The sequence below is a fragment of the Hibiscus syriacus genome, unplaced genomic scaffold (assembly GCF_006381635.1).
Source record: "Hibiscus syriacus cultivar Baekdansim isolate YM2019G1 unplaced genomic scaffold, ASM638163v2 tig00002237_pilon, whole genome shotgun sequence".
NCBI lineage: Eukaryota > Viridiplantae > Streptophyta > Magnoliopsida > Malvales > Malvaceae > Hibiscus > Hibiscus syriacus.
Window position 1 is genome coordinate 16,821,739 of NW_024061918.1, and position 12,666 is coordinate 16,834,404.

At 35.3% G+C, this 12,666-nt stretch overlaps 1 pseudogene; it reads left to right on the forward strand.

Moving 5' to 3' along the window:
* Nucleotides 1–5,940: 5,940 nt before the first annotated feature.
* On the forward strand, nucleotides 5,941–11,120 carry LOC120143189 (annotated as a pseudogene).
* Nucleotides 11,121–12,666: the final 1,546 nt, after the last annotated feature.

Here is a 12,666-nt window from a genome sequence, read left to right on the forward strand (position 1 = left end):
TTATATGTTACGAGCTATGATATAGAAATTTCATGGTAAAGATCTATGAAGTCATAGGAAAAGGTTATAAGAGTAACATAAACTTAAATTAAGAGAATATAAGAAATTTGTATATAAATGAATTTATATAAGTGCTATATGTTAATATGCTACAATATATGTTATAGGATCTATGTAAGCATAAGAGAACAAAATATGAACTAGGGGTTATGAATATAAATGATGATATGATTATGTATAATAAATTAGGGAATTATGATCTAGGTGTTTACATGTCTATAAAAAGAGATAAGAACAATATATAAGCTACGAAATAGGAACTATGGGATTTTAGTGCTATATAACATTATCTATGTGAGTAAGTACAAATGTGATATCCATATATGACAATGATTTGTGAAATTGTATGAAAATGTGATATAATCTACGAGATAATAAATCATGTGAATTATATGAAGTGATTTGTGTGTACATGTTTGATATGTCTTACATGATATGTATGATTTCACAAGAAATGGCATGAGCTATGTGATTACATGATTATAAGAGATCAAACATGCGATAAGAGATAAGTGTTATGAATGTGTGAATATGAAATGAAATAGATAATAATGCCCATGTTATGTGTCATGAGAGCTAGGGGTATAGTTGGCATGCCAAGAGTCGAGGGTCTACGCGGTCCTTCGGGACATATATGTATTCCTTGGAACATATGTGATGTATTTTGAGACACATACTTGATCCTTTGTATATGTATATGATTCTTAAGGAATTTTCTACGTGGTCCTTAGGGACATTTTATATGGCACTTCGGTGCAATCCTATGTGGCACTACGGTGCATTTCTACGCGGCACTTCGGTGCAATTATACGAGCTGTGGTGACAACATTTGTGCACAACCTCTATAGACTCACATATCTATAGTTCTCACATGTGTACATGGGCTAATAAAGAGATAAGAATAACCATATTATATGTGATTTATATGCTTTTGTGCTATGAATTATATTACATGTTATATATATGATTATATTTGGATTGTATGAATGAATGAGTCATATGTTGATTAAAACGATAGGTATAAGAGGATGTGGTTAAGGGATATAAATGATAATAATATTGATGGTAAAATAAGGCTATTGATGGAAATGATGAGTGATGAGTATATGTGTGTATGTTCTTACATTTAATGATATATTGTATAGGTGTTCTAGGTATTTGTTACATGAATAAGGATATGAGTGATAGGATATGATAGCAGTGATTGTTACAACATTATTACAAGTTATAGTTACATTACATGTTTATTTGCCTCACTAAGTCATAGACTTAGCGTGTGATTGTTTCACACGTAGGTACAAAATCGAGAAGAGAAGTGAAGAAGAGCAAGACAGGTCAGCGTCTCCCTTACAAAATTTCAGATCATAAAGTAGATAATTTAAATGTGTTTGGTTATTTTGAATATAGTTGGTATGTACTAATTGATTGAGTTGAAAATGCTCTGATTGATTTGGTTATTTTGGTCGCTTTATGTAAATAAATTGTTTTTATTTTAATGAAAGTTTTAAATTTTCTTTGAATTTTTCTCAAGAGTCAAAGTTTGAAAAGTTAATGTGACACGTCAGACTCGTATTCAGGTCGGGTACGGGTTGAGGGTGTTACAGCTTTAGCAACACGTAAATGAGATCAAGCTTCTCAGAGAAAATGAGAATTCGCTTGGACCACCATCATTAATTGGAGTCGTCTAATGCATCGAGTTTGGAAAAATCAAGGATCAACTTGCTTAGTGGTGTCGACATTTTGTAGTAATGAATTTTGTTTCTAAATTGTTGGAAATGTATAATACAAAATTCACATGTTATCACTGATAGGATAAAAATAATAATAATAAATGATCGAATCAACTGAAACCGTGTCACGGTGATAACCACTTCCTTAGAAACAAATTCGTATTGATGTGTGTAATTGTTGCTATAGACATATTCTCCCCCGAGGTTAACACGTTCGCTTTGAAATTTTGTACACCCGAAATAGGAGTGAATTGCGATGGTATTGCTTCTATGGTCACCAAAAATATTTAAAAGCTTAGAAAGCTTTGAGAGAATGAGAGATGCTTGAGAGTGAATTGGTGAGTGAGAAGCTTGTGCAGCTCTCTATTTATAGGCTTCACGTCAGGGGTAAAATAGACCAACAAAAACCATATTAATTTCTGTATTAAAACCCTGTCTGAAACTATTGCAATTCACAGATGAATCTGACCTAAAAAAAGTCCAAATTCATACATTCATTTTCAGCCATGCATTCATTTTCAGTCGTTTGTAACATATGTAATTACTTCTGTAACTTGTGTAATTATATTTGTAACTGGCTCATAATTCAACTGTTAATTCTCATTGAACAAATATGTAAAACAATCCAGATGCATGCAACGTTACATAGGTTTAAATTTAGAAAATAATTGTTCTGATTTTAATTTTTAAACGGTCAATTAATTAGTTGTTACTCTGAAAATATAAAACGAACAAACCACTGCAACCTATAAATATCAGAACAACAATTCTTTCACAATCTTTTATGCTTGAGAAAAATCCTTACAATTTTCTCTTAAAAGGTAGAATCTGAGCATACATGTCAAAGACACATCTTGTCACGAGCCGAGAAGAGACAAACAGATGGTGGCAGCAATGCATAAGATTGCCCCTTGTTCTCTATCACTCAAAAAGTGAGGGAAGAATGTGCATTATAAATACCAAAGCGGAGGGTGCGGGGATGTACTCATTTCGGAGGTTGGTGTATTGAAAGCTATGTTCTCTGGTCCCTCACTTGTGCTTGGGAGAGCAGGTGTTGGCTGTCTGCAGTAAAAGCAACCCTTCTGTTTTGCATCGAATCAGGAGTTGTTGTTGTTTCTGATATCTCCTTCGTCGTGGGATTCAATGGTGACTGTTTTTATTAACGGACTGTAGATGGAAAAAAGAGAGTGAAGAGGGAATGGAAACTTTGATGAGATGGACAATGACGAGACAAGTTATGATGAATCAAATGAAGGTGAAGAAATGTGCAACTTTGATGAGTTGAGCAATGATGTTGAACAAGTTATCCCCAGCAACATAAAAGGCATAGGCTCAGTTAAAGTGGGTTTTGTTTCTGTTATATTAGTGGTGTTTGCTATTGGTGCTTTTCGTTTCGATTATTCGCTTTTCGTTTCGATTGTATGTTTGATTTTAGCGTTGATTGGTAAAATTATATGTACTCTTTTCCTTCCTTTAGACTTGGGGAGATTTTTAACAAGCCATATAATTTTAATAAAACTTCTTTTGTTGAGGAAAAAAAAAGATGAGAGTATTCCTAAATCTAAACTAAAAGAGGTGAACCACCAACAGTTAAGATAACTTTATTTCTGTCGACAATAATAATAATTTAATGAATCATTATAGGTAGTATAATAAAAAAATATATAATTTTTATTTATTATATGTTTGATATGTATGATTTCAAATAGTATTTTTAAGTGGTTTTATTTTTAAAATACCTTTCTCACTACACATATTAACCAATACAAGTAACCAAACCAAATCATTTGTGGTATGTTAGTGGTAGTATAAGGGCAAATCAGGCTCCAACATGTTGGGACAATATTCTATGTTGGAAAAACCTCAGCAGTTTGATTTCGAAAAGGACGTTGTTGACAAAAAGGAAGGACCATATGGCCACGAACAATGGGAATCTTAATGAAGAATCAATTTTGTTTTGAGAAAATAACCTATAATATACGATTTTAATCAACTTTTTTTGGATTTGTCAAAATAACCAACAAATTCGCAATGCATTTGTTTCTTAAGAATTTTCTCTAAAAAGATAGTATCCGCGCGGGCGTGTCGAAGACACGTATTACCACGACCACGACCACGACCACGATAGGACGGACGGGACGAACGGCGGCGGTGGTGCGCTAGAGTCCCCCTTGTTCTCTTTCACTCAACATGGAAGTGGGAAATCCAAACCTTAAATATCCATTCCCAATAGTGTTTCCAATACTATGTGGGATTGAGTATTACCAACACTTGTTTCCAATGCTAAGTTGAAACATTTAACATTTAACATTTGGAAGTTAGAACACATTTAACCAAGTGAACATACTTTCGGTGGCCAAGATAATTAAGTTGGAACACATTTAATCAATGCTTGAGAAGGTAATGTACTTGGCGAAAGATGGGTTAAGAGAAGATAAAAGAGATGATGTGAAGCAAGAGTAAGCATTTCGTCGTGTTCCCCCGATGATGTTGCCATCACACCATATAGCCAACACAAAAGACATTTGATTAACTCCAATGTGTTGTGTACATCCTGGCACGTAATAATGGAATAGGATCTTATGTTAAAAACAAATATCACTTAAATATTGCGAATCTTAAAATCGCGTTGCGAATTTGACTTTCGCGTTGCGAATTTGGAACCTGGGTTGCGAAATTTGAATTCGCGTTGCGAATTTGTTGGTAATTTTGGCAAATCCAAAAAAAGTTGGTTAAAATCGTATATTATAAGACATTTTGGGTCACTGAGGTTATTTTCTCTTTTGTTTTATATTAAAGTCAGCAAACTCAAAATTCAACTACACAAGTTGATAACTGAAAATCCTTGATTAGAAGATAAGGGTTGGCATATGAAATCAAAAAAAAAAAAAACTACGTAAGTAACCACGTTTCTACCATTTTTTTTATATTTGATTTGAGTTTTGGCTGTTGAAGCAACTACATATACATTATATATACACGTCTTGCAGCAGGAGAAAACCTTGGAGTAATCTCTGGATTCAATCTCATTATCTTTCACGTAAAGTCTTTATTTTCTACCATTTTGTAGAAAACTCTAGGCATTCATAGCATACCAAGGAGTTGTTTTCCATTTCAGATCATGTATGTTCATTTACATTACTACGATTACATCTGATCTCAATTTTTTTTTGGATAAAGTACATAAATGGTCCTCCAACTATAGGGTATTACTTTGTTGAGTCTTTGTACTATTCAAAGTTTCAAAATGGTCATCCGACAATAAGTTGCTACTTTGTTGAATCTCTGACTATTAAAAATTAAAAAATGATCACTAGACTATTCATATGTTCTAAATTTGTCCTTTTTCGTTAAAAATTGGTGGTCATCTAAGTTGCACGTTAACATATTGATTGAAATATGATAAAATCTAATCTTAGAACCACTTGAGTTGTTTTTTGTGGATCGACTCTCCGTTTATATTATATTCGGTCATTGCTTGAAACATTATGTCGTTTAGTTAGTGCTTGAAAGAAACAATGGTTTCAATAGATATCATTAAAATATAATTTTTTATCATATCTCGATCGGTAGATCAATGTCTAGCTCATACGACTATCAAATTTTTAACCGAAAAAGGATGATTTTAGAACATATAAATACTTGGATGACCATTTTGTAACTATTAATAGTCGGAGACTCAACAAAACAACGCCATATAGTTGGAGGATAATTTTATAATTTTTAATAGTTTAAGGACTCAACAAAGCAGTGATTTAAAGTCGAGAGACCATTTTTTACTTTACCCTTTACAAAGCAGTGACCTAAAGTCGAGGGACCATTTTTTACTTTACCCTTTATTTTTTCTTTCTTATGATATTTTTCAATTTTTTGCTGGGAATTTTCCCCATCTTACCAGCAGAAACACCTAGATTTATTGCATGTTAAATAATTCTTGATGTTTTTTAATCCAAAAACTAAAGAAACATGGAATCCAAGAAATCAAACGAGTAGCTTTAAACGAAAAGAAGAAAGCTTTTTCTTATATGGACACAGGACATATTACTTGGCCCCTCCACGGTATTATGTTTTTTTTCAACCTTTTTCCTTGAATATACCAAATAAAATTCACTGAATCAAACTCCCAAACCCTGTTTCTATTACAGTACAAGATGGCGAGCAAGTTGTCAGCATTGGCATGCATAGGGAAGGAGAGCTATGGGGATTTGTCGCCAAGGTCTCACTATTCATCGATGCCTAAGTACCCGAAAGGGGTATCGGAACAAGTGCAGGGGTCGGAGGCCAGGGCAATCTTTTCCGTCATCGGGATGATATGTTCCGCCTGCGCCGGATCCGTGGAGAAGGCCGTCAAGAGACTGCCAGGAATCAAGGAAGCCATCGTCGATGTTTTGAACAACAAGGCACAAGTTCTCTTCTACCCAAGCTTTGTTAATGTAATTTTTCTCTAATCTTCTAGTTATTTTCCATTTTCACTTGGGTTCTTTGTTTCTCGCTTGTTGGGATTTGGTTTTCTGTTTTTTTCATCAACTTTGTTGTCTTTATCATATTTCTTTTCTTCCCAATTTGTTTCTTTGCTTGTGGTGGATGAAGAAACACGTCAAGCTCACACATGAACCTTTGATTTTTTACTTCCATTAATGCTTTACCTATAAAACTGGTAAGGTGAATAAAACTCGACTTGACTTGAGAATTGATCTTTTCGACTCCATCAAATGCTGATCCCTGTATGAACCAGTTGCTTTACCTACATCAATGGGGCCAACATGGTCCTGGACCATGAGATTGAGACCTGAGCTTGTGTGTTAATCAAACAAACCCCAACCGTGTCCTCTCAACACAGTTTTTTTTTCTGTTTTGGTCTGATATTAGGATTTAAATAGCCCTTCGCCAAATAACGGCAATTATGTAACGGTAGCGTAGTTGTCCTGACCGTAGCGTCCGCTATGTCTGCAGTAACAGTAAACACAACACAACCGAAAATATGCAATTGCAGCAACGGCAATTTAAATCCCTGGACTTCTCATATTGTCCTGGAAAGATTAAAGTGCCTGTTGTAGTTTAATTTTCTTAGCAATATCTTATGTTTGAAGATATATGTGGAGTTTAAGATCTCTGAAGATACATAAAGCATAAACTCCATTATTATGAGTGAACAAGATTATGGTTTTATGACCATTAGTTATCTGAAGCCATTTGTACTTGATTTTAACAAGTGTAGTCGTATGTCAAGAATTGTGTTTTATCTTGTTCCTTTGATGTGGCTTAGGGGGAAAAGAGTCTTCAACTGGTATAATTAAGACTGAAAATTAAGTAGGAAGAAGTAGGAACTCTAAAAAGGCCCCTTTATATTCATTCAAGAAAATAGTAATATTTTGCATCCTTGGGGTGTATGATCAAGAGGCTCGTACTATTTTCAGGAACATCCTCGTTTTTGTATTTTGTATACTCCTAGAGAATGTAATCAGGTTGCTCACGCATTAGCCAGTTGGGCTTTAAATTCGGGTGGTTCTTTGTTTTTTGAGTCAGTTTGTCCCGATATCATTGCTCATAATGTTAAAAACGATGTCATTGATCTTTGATTAATATAATTTGGGCACTCTTTTCCCTTACTAGGTTTAGAAGGGGTTTTTAATGAGGCCCATGAGTTTCATTAAAAAAAATAGTAATATTTTGCTATCAAAGAAAAAGAAAAGAAAAGAAGATGGTAAGAATTTAATAAAAAAAATGAAAATAGTAAGAATAATAATGTTCACTGTAAAGCATACAACTTATTTACAGCACCTAAAACTAGATAAGCTCTGTTGCTCCGGCTCTACATAATGGACAAGGATATGGGATATGTGTTCAATTCATCATACTCTTATGGCTGGCTGAGAACTGAGAAGAGAAGAAAATACTGGAAAAAGAAGAAGAGGGGTTGGATTTGAAGGTACAAGATACATAAGTGCTGTCTCGGAGCGAAAAAAGAATTAGACCAAGAGCTTTAAACAGTATATAATATATGATAACCAAGTTTTGAAACAGCATGTGCAATTTTAAACTTGCTCATTATTATTGCTTGAAAAGAGCTTACTTGATTACTGTGTGTGAAAAGTTGTATATTTCTTCGTTCTTGCAATTTATGAAGGTGCAGTCTGGCTCCTAACTTAATAGATGCATGCTGGACTTAATTCTGTTTTGCTTTCTTATATTTCCTATTTGTTGCTTCTTTTTGCACTTGTGTTAAGCAAGCTTTTGGAATTGTAAACATTTATAGGAGCAGAGCTTTCGGAGGCCATTGAAGATGTTGGATTTCAAGCTGCATTGTTTGAATATGAGACAAATGAGAAATACACTCAAGTATGCCGAATACAGATTAACGGAATGACGTGCACGTCTTGCTCCTCCACTGTCGAAAATGTTTTGCAGGCAATTTCTGGTGTACAAAAGGTCCGAATTGCTTTATCGACTGAAGAAGCAGAAGTTCATCATGATCCGAAAATTGTGACCTACAATCAACTTATGGAAGCAATAGAGCATACTGGATTCAGGGCCGTACTTGTTAGCATGGGAGATGACATGAGGAAGATCAATCTTCATGTCGACGGTGTGAGAACCGATAATTCGATGAGAATGGTTGAAAATTCCATTCAAGCACTTCTAGGAGTTCAAGCTGTAGAAATATCACCTGAGCTTAAAAAGATTTCGGTCTCATACAAACCAGATATGACAAAACCAAGAAACTTTATCAGGGTGATAGATTCAACCGGGAGTAGCAAGCGTTTCAAGGCGACTATATTTCCCGAAAACGAAGGAGGTGGAAGGGAGTCTCATAGAAAGGAGGAAATCAAGCAGTTCTTCAGATCCTTCCTGTGGAGCTTGATTTTCACTACTCCTGTACTTTTAACTTCCATGGTGTTTATGTATATCCCAGGAATTAAGCATGGATTGGATACCAAACTAGTCAACATGCTAACTATAGGTGAGATCATAAGGTGGGTGCTCGCAACTCCGGTGCAGTTCATAATAGGGCGGCGGTTCTATACCAGATCCTACATAGCATTGCTCCATGGCTCTACCAATATGGATGTTTTGATTGCATTGGGGACTAATTCAGCCTACTTTATTCTGTATACACTGATCAGAGCTGCCACCTCCCCAGATTTTGAGGGTACCGATTTCTTCGAGACAAGCGCAATGCTTATCTCTTTTATTTTACTCGGTAAGTATCTAAAGGTTCTAGCCAAGGGAAAGACATCTGCTGCCATTGGGAAGCTTATGAACCTTGCACCGGAGACGGCAATATTGTTGACCTTAAATGAGGGTGGAAACGTGATAGGTGAAGAAGAAATCGACAGTCAATTGATACAAAAGAATGATATTGTCAAGGTTATACCCGGTGCCAAAGTAGCTTCAAATGGTTTTGTTTTGTGTGGGCAAAGCCACATAAATGAAAGCATGATAACAGGAGAGGCACGGCCAGTGGCGTAGTGGAAGGGTGATACGGTTATTGGAGGAACTACTAATGAGAATGGAGTGTTGCATATTAAGGCAACAAAGGTCGGTTCCGAAAGTGCACTTGCACAGATTGTTCGGCTTGTCGAGTCTGCTCAGATGGCCAAAGCTCCGGTGCAGAAGTTTGCTGACCGCATTTCCAAATATTTCGTTCCTCAGGTGAGGAAAAAGTGTTGTTGCTTCATGTCCATGAAATTGTTTTAGTTGGATTATCATTTTCGACATGGCTTGCGTAGTTTCTAGCTGGAAAGTTTCATGGCTACCCCGAATCATGGATACCGCATTCTATGGATAGCTTTGAGCTCGCACTTTAGTTCAGAATCTCTGTCATGGTCATAGCCTGTCCTTGTGCCCTTGGCCTTGCAACCCCAACTGCTGTTATGGTTGGTACCGGCGTCTGTGCATCCCAAGGCATATTAATTAAAGGAGGCCAAGCATTGGAAGGTGCACATAAGGTTAGCTGATGTTTTTCTTCTTTCACTTCGCCAGTTATCGTGAACTCGACTAATTCATTATTTGTCTTCAGAAAAAGCATGTTACTGCTTCAGGACCTGTTTCTGCCTGGAAATCTTATGCTGCAAAGCTTGATGTTGCAGGTAAATTGCATTGTGTTTGACAAGACAGGAACCCTCACAGTCGGAAAGCCAGTGGTTAACACACGGCTCTTGAGAAACGTGGTGCTACATGAATTCTATGAACTTGTTGCTGCAACTGAGGTAAACATTTTGTAGACATACAGAGTGGATCTCAACAAGATTCGAATAGAACATTTTGTCATTATAAACGCTGAAAATGTGGTGAATTTGGTAGGTAAACAGAGAGCATCCATTAGCCAAGGCCATCATCGAGTATGCCAAGAATTTCAGAGAAGAAGAAGAGAACCCTGCGTGGCCAGAGGCATTTGACTTCATCTCTATCACAGGTCATGGAGTTAAAGCCATTGTAAGGAACAGGGAAGTAATTTTGGGAAACAAGAGTTTGATGTTGGACCACAACATTGCCATCCCAGCTGATGCTGATGACAGGCTAATGGACACGGAAGGGATGGCACAAACCGGCATTTTAGTATCGATAGAACAGGAAGTGACCGGAGTCCTCGCCATATCCGATCCTGTGAAACCAGGTGCTCAGAAAGTTATTTCCATTCTCAAGTCTATGGACGTAAGAAGCATCATGGTGACTGGTGACAATATGGGAACTGCAAGTTCCATTGCCAGGCAAATCGGAATCGAAACTGTCATTGCAGAAGCCAAACCATAACAAAAAGCCAATAAAGTAAAAGAACTACAGGTTATTGTACACACATACACACATATATATATATATATACAATCATTGGTGGTTCATATAAAACATTGTTGGCATACCAATACTTTCTTTCCCCTTGACAACAGGCAGAGGTTCTGTCGTGGCAATGGTAGGTGATGGCATCAACGACTCACCGGAACTTGTGGCTGCTGATGCCCGTATGGCAATCGGCCCCGGTATGGATATTGCTATAGAGGCAGCTGACATAGTTCTGATGAAGAGTAACTTAGAGGATGTGATCACTGCCATACACCTTTCCAGGAAAACCTTCTCTCGTATCCGCCTCAACTATATATGGGCTTTGGGGTATAATATTCTCGGGATTCCGATAGCTGCTGGGGCTCTTTTTCCGTCAACTGGATTCCGCTTGCCGCCATGGATTGCTGGAGCTGCCATGGCTGCCTCTTCTGTTAGTGTTGTTTGCTGCTCCCTATTATTAAAGAATTACAAGAGACCCAAGAAGCTGGAAAACCTTGTGATAGGTGGAATAAAGATTGAATAACATATAAAAAGCTCTATATCCATTGTTTTATGTGTGTACATATATATATATATATATATATAGTGCTTCCAAATTCTGTACATATACATGGGGGTTTTATGACTTTCAATGTATGCTTAGTTTAAAGTTAGGTACAAGGGATTATATATTATTTGCTAAATGGTTTTGAGTTCAATTAATGTAAAAGTTTAATGGAGTTCGAAAAATTTGTTATTTTCATGTAGTTATGTGTAATCGTCTTTCTATTAAAAAAAAGGTTTGTAAATTCAAAAATTTAATAATAGAAATAACTTGCTTTAGCAAAAATTTAAGACATTAAAAATTGATTTATTAATAGATTAATCGTTGTTCCTAAAGGTCATGAGTTTGAGTACCAGCTATTGCAGTAGGGTGATTGAGTATTCATTGTCAAATGGTTGAAAGTATATACAACATATTATATTATGTAGTTTAATAAAAAAATATTAAAATAATTCCTTTTAAAGTAAAATAATAAATGCATAAATCATTTATATTTTAAATTTTTCCATTTTTTTGGCTTTACTTCATGGATAATTGATAAAATGAGTCTTTAGTGTAAAGTGAGAATTTATAGTCCTTTATTTATTTATTTTGTTTTAATTAATAAATTAAATTATTAATTTTATTGTTGTTGGTGGTGTTTTTAGAGTGAAATTGCAATTTGAGAATGAGTTACATATGGTTGGATTTAAACCCAAACATACTATTTGTTGGAAATTATGTAGGACACTTATTATACTGTAACAAACTATTAAAAAAATATCGAAATATATTATTAATAAACTTTTCTTATTATGTAAATATTAAAAAGTATAATAATTTATTTAAAATTAATCATTTATTAAATTTTAATAGAATTTTAATTAAATTATATTTTATTTAAAATATTAATTAATTTAAGAAAATTAATTTATTTAAAATTAAAATATTTAACTTATATATATATATCTATATTTAGGCCTCATCTCAAATTAACCAATAACCACCATCACCACTGCCGTCCACCGCCGTGTTTTCATTTTATATAATATTCAATGTTGTCGGAGAGTCATACCAAGAGAAAACCAGTCTTTGCTTGTCACCTAGTGTCGCCCAGATCATCGTGAGCATAACGATTCTAGAACCTTCAATGATTTGGTGAACCCGTTGATCCATTTGTAACTCCTTTTAAAATATTACATGAACGATGTTTCTTTCTTGTATTTCAAATACTTCGTACAGTACCTAAGTTATTGGGTGTTCTTTTAATGGTTTCAATGCCCTCGGGATTATTAATAGTACATTTCTTGAAAAATTATAATAAATTCCAAAATCTATTTCGTTGTATCGTCACGAAGAAAACTGTTGTCGTTTTATCGCCAGTCGTCCGATCATTTTCTCTTATTTTAAACACGGGTACACCGTCGAAGAACCATCCAAGACCATTGTTTTGAAAATCAGACCGGATCGGCCGGTTCAACTTAAAATTGTTGTCTAGTCCGGTTCAATCTAGACCGGTTGAATCGTTACTAGTGAACCGATCAGAACCACTGAACCGTTCAAACCGGACCG